Source organism: Fragaria vesca, linkage group LG6 (genome assembly GCF_000184155.1).
Source record: "Fragaria vesca subsp. vesca linkage group LG6, FraVesHawaii_1.0, whole genome shotgun sequence".
Classification (NCBI taxonomy): Eukaryota; Viridiplantae; Streptophyta; class Magnoliopsida; order Rosales; family Rosaceae; genus Fragaria; species Fragaria vesca.
Genome location: NC_020496.1, coordinates 16,418,495 through 16,427,003, shown reverse-complemented (window position 1 = coordinate 16,427,003; position 8,509 = coordinate 16,418,495). Strand labels below are relative to the sequence as shown.

At 41.4% G+C, this 8,509-nt stretch overlaps 1 pseudogene; it reads right to left on the bottom strand.

Moving 5' to 3' along the window:
• Positions 1–3,727: 3,727 nt before the first annotated feature.
• Positions 3,728–6,694, bottom strand: LOC101306744 (annotated as a pseudogene).
• Between the last annotated feature and the right edge of the window lie 1,815 nt (positions 6,695–8,509).

Below are 8,509 nucleotides of genomic sequence, written 5' to 3'. Positions count from 1 at the left end.
TGCTCTGCTCTTCTCTTCTGCTGCGGTTGAGTGAGAGAGTTTGAGGGATAGAGGGGAAAATGTGGAGAGGAAGAAGAAGGAGAAAAGGGAAGAAGGGTCGGACTATGTTGACTGGGAATTTGGTGTTGGCTGAAAAATGAGATTGGGGGAGATTGGGGAATTTTTGGGGGGATAATTGGGAAATTTGGGAGAGAAATGGAAAATGAGAAAAATGAATAATTAATTGATTTTTGGTGTGCCACGTCAGCACTTAACCATCGATTTGGACGGCTACTTAACGGATGGGCCGAATTGTGTGAAATTGGACAGTTAGCGGAGTGATCGATTGAAATTGAAAGATAACGGACTAAACTGTCGAGCACCCTAAAGTTAGCGGAGTGACCAGTAATTTGTCCTTAATTATATGTGTTGTTTATGATGTTGAGTCGTAGAGAAAAATTTGTTAATTCATAGGACTTTTCGGAACTCAATGTCATATTTCCTTACGACATGTTAATGTACAAGGTTTTTTTTTTTTTTGATACTGAGGAGAGTCGACTTTGCTCTGCTAGGGTTTCTCTAGCCGAACAACTGATCAAGCTATATAACGACATGGCGGTGGTGATGGTGGATGCCTCCGTAATATTAGAAGAGAGCGTGGTGAGGCTTGTTAGAGGAGAAGATGTCATTCACGACTCCTTCTATTTGTGGGGTCACCAAATGTCTAATAAGGACGTGGTGATTCCGTCGTTCGTGATAGCCACATCCACCGTTTGAGGAATGAACGAGTGAGTACTAATTCGGCAAGAGGATGAAGGAATCTTCAAATTCCAATTCAAGGATCGAAAGGTGAAGGACCAGATTCTCAATGAAGGGTCTTGGTGTTTCAATAATGTCATGCTACTCTTAGCAGATTATGATGGTGTTGGAGATCTCGTTGAGATGGCGGCATAGGTGCGTTTCTAGAAGGTTTGGGTTGTTGTGTTTGCGCGTTGCTATGTTCAACCTGAATGCCCTAACCCGAATTAGGAATGCTTTTGGTCAGTTTGTTAGGGCGGATCAAAGAGCACTAATGCACAAGGAGCCAATCCAAAAGATCATGCTCATTCATGATGTTCGACGGCGGATTTGGAAATGTCAAACTTTTGAGTTCTCATCTGCCATAGCGGTGGAGCTAGAGCTTAGCTTTGAGAAATGTCATGGCATATGTGGGGCATGTGGCTTCTTTAATTATGATGGTGGAGCTTTTGATAAGGGTTTAGAGATCGCTGAGATGGCGGCCCTGCCTTTGGTGGTTTCAGACACACCGGATCTAAGTCTCCCCATCCTGGCCAAGAGGGTGGGGTTGCCGGAGAAGGTGCTGGAGGGGCCTGGGAGAGGTTGCAGATTTGGGAAGGTTGCACTGGTGAAGCTGGGCAGCGGTAATTAATGGCATCCGAATCTTCCTCGGTTTTCTTCTGAAGGAAACCTTAATTTCAGGTAGGGGTTGAGTGCTGTGAATTGGGTTGGACCAAAGTTGACTGGGCCTGAGGTTTTTGGGCCTCTAAAGATGTGTGGGCCTGAAAAAAGGGTTAGGCTGGATCTAGGCATTAATTCCAAGTCTTCTTTAGTAGAGGTTGTTGGGCTGGAATCCGAGAATTTTCCGCTTCATTTTGGTGAATTGGTAAAGGTTCCAGCTGCTAGTCCAGTGACATATAAGAGGAAGATTAGGCGTCTTCTTGGAAGCAGGAACAAGAAGCCGCGTTCTGAAAAGCAAGGTGAGGTGCCTCCATCGCTAAATAAGATCAAATCATCTATGTCCTAAAAATCAACATGAATCATATGATCTTATTTACCCTACAAGGTAATGGATCGATTCATGATGTGACCTCTATTTGAGTGGAATGAAATACCTTTAATTAAAAAAAATAATTGTGAATTGCTCTTAGAAACCCTAAGGCCGTCGTGTCTGTAGCCACCAAACCCTAAACGACCCCTTGTGCACCAAAACCATAAACATCATTTCCTCTTTCTTGTGCGCAATCAAAGCCAATGGCTCCGTCTCACCAAATCTTCTCCCTCAAGAACTCTATCTCCATCTCAGAACCTATCTTTACTCCATCAAAAATCATCATGATATCCGCATCCTTTTTGGGTGCGTGCGAAACATAGGGCTTTTCGGTCCTATTTGGTTGCGAAGCCTCTCAATCTTGAACCACCTTTGTTCCCCAACATGAAGAAGCTTTGCAATAAATTTTGGTGCTTGAAATCTAGATCCAAGAGCGTCTGAAGTCAAACGAGAAACATAAGTCAAGTTTTGAGAAGGTGCCTAAGCCTCCTCCTAACCCTAGCTCTAGGGTAAAGAGGTATTTAAATTTAGAACATGGCCTATAATCTAATCTTTAATTTTCTAGAATATAGACTTGTTTTTTTTAAGAGCTTGAATGGTTGTAATGAGGATATTATCCGCGCTCTGTACGTACGACATTGAAATGATTTTCTATGTACAGTAACCTCTACTTGAGAATGAATTAAAGTACTAATTAATATATTGGTAGTGTCCATTATTATCATCTACACACATCAAATATATTTCAATTTTATGATAAATAAATTAATAAAAAATTTAATAAACAGTAATTGACCGATTAAGAAATAGAACGGGTGGAAACACAGGTCTAGTGGCAATGAACAGTGTCTTGACCCAGTGACCTTGACATTTTGACCCAACGGGTTAACTTGCTCTAAATTTTGTTAACTTGGTTAAAGCCCTACCCGGCCTTATCTTAAGCCCTAAAATTTAAGGTACGACCGGTCATGGCTTAGCTCACGATGAGGCCTATACGTTTTGAATCCCTCCAATAATTTTATGTCTCCATTTCAATGATTTTACCACTCCATCTTAACCGATATTATCACATCAAGTGGTGAAAAATATTCTCGAAAAATGGACCATATTTTCATTTTTCAGGATTTCGATGTTTAAAGAGGTACTAAGAGAATCTTTGATATTGACATATTAATTAACAAATTTGCACAGACGAACATAGCTGATTAGCTGTGGATACTCAAACTTGGACCCCAAGGGTGTACCTAAACTCCTCAACCATCTTTGTTGAGATGTCTTATAATTAATTATGTACATTCGTGTGTATATACCTCTTCATAAGTTTAACAATCTATCCAATGTTATTTTTAAAAGGATAGCAAAAGATATTTCCATGAAATATCTATTTTTTAGACCGTCGAAATATCCTTGATACTCAATAGTCCTTAACCACTTGTACTGTTGTATCCCACTTTTTACCTCTAATGCAAGGGTAAAACTAAATGTAATGTCCTTCACCATGTGATCAGGTTGCCCTGGACAACAATTTGTCACAAGTGAGAGCATTGCTACTTAAGTTCTTATTTAGGGATCAAGCATTTATGAAGCGTACCACTAGGGAACCGTTTGTGAAACATTGATTGGTGTCAAAGCGTCTGCAAATGCTGAAAGTGCCCAAAGGAAAATCTACATTGCGCCCAAGGTCCCAAACACAATTCTAAAGAAGAAAAATGATGCAGTAATCCACTTTCAATTATTATGAGTAAATACACAAGTGAGATGAAAATCGGGAGAGCTAGGCAAAGCCGAAATAAAATAGGTTAAAACCAAGTGCAAGCACTGTAAAACTCAAATAGAAATATAATGAAGCGAGAGAACAGGATACTCCTAATACCAATCCATATGTCAGTTGAAAAAAAACTAGAAACACGTTGATACTTCCTATACATCAATCTGAAGACTCGGTACCAAGCACACACAATACCGACCAAACCAACCTCTAGGTGGCTGGACATCCCCATCATTCATCAGCTTATCCAGCACCACATTCAGGTCAACCGCCTGACCATTGTCTGTCAGCTTCTGAACTGTCGCCCTCACATGGTCTCTTGGGAAGCCCATGCTTGTCACTCTGTCAAGACATCATCAATAGGAACCTTGTTTCCAGTCCCAGCAGAACCTGATCGATCACTTACACCAGAAGGGGTAGGCACTACATGTGGTAATACCCTAGCTGTTGGGAGCTGTGGGTAACCACTTCCTCCACTTTGACTTTGAGAAGTAGCAGATGAGAGTTGTGGCTTCATTGAGGAGGTACCACCATATTGTGAAGGTGATCCACCATAATGATATGGTTCCTTAAGCCCAGATGGAGGGCCATACCCAGAGGAAAACCCTGAATTAGGTCTGCTAGATGGTGGTTCATATACATTGGATGTTGGATTATAGTATTGTTGGGAGGGAGGGAGCCCAGTAGGCGTCTGAGAAGGTGGCTGGCGAAGACTGGGTGGGTAAGTCTGGGAAGGAACATAATGAGTTTCTTCAGCATGGTGGCCTAGGGTAGGCTGGACATGAGAGTGATTAACAGGTGGAAGTGAATGGTGTTGTTGAGGAAGCTGGGGCGGTGGCTGAGGATACTGTGGTTGACTGGTAGGTTGAAATTGTTGATGTGGAGGTACCATAGGAGGCGAGAGTGACTACTGACCTGCAGGTAATTGGTATTGCTGATTTGGAGTTTCTTGAGTTTGACCAGGCGCAGCTGGGAAATAGGGGTCTCGTTGAGGAACATGAGGGATCTGACTCTGGGAGTACTGATTTGGATGCTGAATTGAAGGTGGTATGCTTTGGAGCATAGGCGGTGGAGGGGCATTTGGTGGAGAGACAGCAGGAAGTGATGGTGGAACGTTCACAGCAGGAAGCTGTTGGTAAGATTGTTGAGGAGCAGAGGCTACTGTCTGCCCAGAATCCACATTCAAAGCATTCCGAGATTCCAATTGAGGATCTACCTTGGGATTGGAAATCTGTATCTTCCCAAGCTGCAACTGAGCCTCGACTATTGATTGCTTATCCTTCAAATCCTGAACACTTGCTGTTTGCACCTGTGCGAGATGTAAACAAAAACCAAATGAGTAGGTGATAATGGAAAAGCAGCATTAAACTCAATAATTAAAAAGGTAAAAATAAAACAAACAGTTTCTTTTACTAGACAGCCAAAGGCAGCCAAAACAAGTCCACGGCAATAAGAAGGTAAAGTAGCAACATACATCTCTAAGAATATTCTCCAATTGTCTCATCTTTCCATCAGCATTTCCATCATTGTTTCCCACAGATACCTTCAAATCATCCAGAGAATTCTCAAGGTGGCAGGTTCTGCTCTTAAGTTGTGTTAGTCGTGCACTAATACCTTCCATAACTTGAAGTAAATTATCAGCATACTTCTTCATGGTCTGGTCAATCTCTGATATAACTGTAGCATCAGGAGCATTTCGGTCCTTCTCCACAATATCTTTTGCTGGTTCAAGGGAATCCACAAAACCATAATTATGTATAAAACATAAAAATGGGTCAGACTATCACCATCTAGTGGAAGTGAGGTACATGTCAAGCTCATATAGAGTTAAGTATCAATGATGCCTACTCGATCTCTAGCAAGCACAGCCATATAGAAAAGAAAATAAGGGGGTAGAACAATCACCATAAGATCCTATAATTTTTGGTCCCTACCCTTTTACATTTTTACAAACATATGTAAAAAACTAAAAATCCACCAAGGTAAACATTATTACGCTCAAAGGCATAATCTTCAGTCAGTCTACTCTTAAACAATAATATAAATGGAAACAAGAGTTAAAAACTATCATGCTAATTCACACACTGCCCTCAGGGAAATTCAGTACAGTTCTCTAGATCTAAACATTTAATTGCAACTTACTCAAGCATAACATACAAAATTTTGATCAAGTTAATAGATAAATGGATTATGCAAAATCTTGCACACAGAAGTAAGAAACTAGCACCATGAAGAATGAGATTCAGAGAGAGGTTAATTACTCTGACAGGGGCATTGGTGTTGGACTTGGACCTAGTGGATACTCCTCCACCTCCAAGATTAGGTGTAGCATCATAATTTTGGGAGTGCAAGGAGACTCCAGTGATGGGACGGATGGGATGGAAGTCATAGTTGGGCAAGATCTCTTCCTTCTTGGTAAGCCCATTTCCATGGCCCACCTGGCAAGTGCTCTTCCTCTTGGGAATTGCTGTGACAATCCATGTGACAGGTCCATTATCTGCTTGTGTCCATGAAGGATGCAGTATTCATCGGTGTAGTAATCAATACAATGCTAATTTGAGTCACAAAAAGGTTCCACATAATTACTTGTTTGTCTATACGAATTCCAGTAAAGATACTAATAAAGACAGAATAAAAGAAGTCACTCCAAAGAAACTACAATTGTATATAGCAAGCTGACTGAAACAGGTCATGTATTCCAATTCAGCTGTATCAACTGAAGTATATATATTGCCATACAATTAATTTACTGACAAAGAGATGCAAAAATAATGATCAGAACAGATAATCGTCATGCAAAAGATAGTCGGTCAATCACACAACCTGATAGCATTATGCTCACTTATCTTGTTCAACTTGGTGAGGATTCACTAAGTTTTCTTGAGCCATCATCAACATTAGGGATATTTCAATATCATCTAGGCTGTTGAAGAAATATTCGTCATTTTTTCTTTTTTATAACCAAAGATGGATCTCTAGAGTCAAGAGTTCAAAACACAACTTGACAACACTAAGTTGAACAATGTATACAACCTACAACTGCACAATATAACTACCACGAGAAAACTGAAAGACATCTTCATATTATATGCCAACTTTCTATTTCTATTTACCGCCATTGTTGACTTCTTACTGGTTATGTAATCAAAATATCAATCTATCTAAAACTAATCTTTAATGGTTTACGAAACTGACAATCTTTATTCTTCCCTAACGATAGAATAAATAGACCTGAGGTTTTAAAATTACACTCTCCAAGAAACTAAAATTTCACCGTTAACTTTTCTCATCAAGCTGTTACGCCTCAGCTATGAACCCAAAATGGATCATCTTACCCTTGGAGAACTATTGTGAGTCATAGCTAAAAAAGAACAAAGAATTTTCCTTACTGCTGGCTGAACAGAACTAGTGATATCTATAATTGTAAAACAATCTCATCTGATACTTAGAAACTCGAATGAAAAATGTGATAACATAATAACCAAGTATTTTCTTTTCTCCACCTCACGTGCCATAAAGGATAAGCATGGGCTAGCAATGAAATTGGACTCGAAACAAAGGAATAGTCTGATGGGTCGAAATTATTATTCCAATCTCTTGATAGAAAAGGGGGTCGAAATTATTATGAAATTTTGGAGAAATATCGATTGTAGTAAAAAAAATAAAAAAATAGACAGAAATTTGAAAAAAAAAGAGAAAATTTTAAACCAAACTTTAAGAGATGTTTGTTTTCTATATTATGTATTATATTTGAAATGAAAACCTTGAATAAACATTGATCTATAGGGAATTATAGTAAGTTAAGGTGAAAAAGTTGGTGCTGAACCTAAGGGCGAAGCTACAGTCCGGCCTGACGAGGTCCGGACCCCTGTCAGCTTTTCTGCAGATACGGTGACAGTAGGTAATCTTTAATCAACTAATGGTATATATAGGTGTGTTTTCATAATGAACCCCCCTCAGATCCTTTCGAAAACAAAGCAACCCATCGGACGCCACGTTATAGAAACAATAAGATAATGAATCCCTAGCTATCCACGTGATTATCATCCTCTTTATAATAAAAAATAAGAAAAATTTCAGTTTACTTCCCTGAACTTTAGGTCGAATATCAGTCCGATACCTCTTTTTTTTTTTTAATCAGTTTCATCTCTAAACTTCTAAAATGACATCAATCTCGACCAAAATTATTAAAATAGCCTTTGTTAATCTTTTACCCTCTCTCTCTCTCTCTCTCTCCTCTCCCCCCCCCCCACTTACTGCCCCTGTTTAGGGCTTTGCCTCCAAATCCACCACATGGTCGGCACCGCCATCCACCCCTACCACCAGTAATGGGCCCCGGCGGCAGCCCCTCCTCCTCCCCCAGCCGTCGTCGCCACCGCGCCTCCACCTCCTCCTCCTCCTCCTCACCACCTCGTTGACAACCTCAACTGTCCCGCCAACGACGAGGTCTGCACCATCTTCATCACCGGTCTTCATCCACCCCTACCACCAGCAATGGATGACGTCGCGGTGCCAGTCGCGCGTGTTGTGGCACATGTTGAGCCTCGCGACGTTCATGCTGCTGGCGGCGAGCGCCTTGAGCTGGTCGGACCCTACGGAGGTGGGGCCGATGGTGCAGATGAGCTTGGTGCGGAATCCATTCTCCTTGAGCTCGGCCTCGATGACGGTGTCGACCTCGATAGAGGTGGAGGAGAAGTAGTCGGGAGAAGGGGAGAGGACAACGCCAAAGGAGGTGCGGTTGGCGGAGACGAGGACGGAGGGGGTTTGATTGGAACCGGCGGCGGAGGCTTTGACGGAGAGTGAAGGGAAGGCGGTAGGAGAGCGACGGTTGGGAGCAGAGAAGGGGGCGAGGAATAAGGAGGAGCAGGGTTTGGGATTGGGGAAGGTTAAGGTGGTTTGGGTGAGGAGATGGAGGGAGTGAGACATTGTGACTT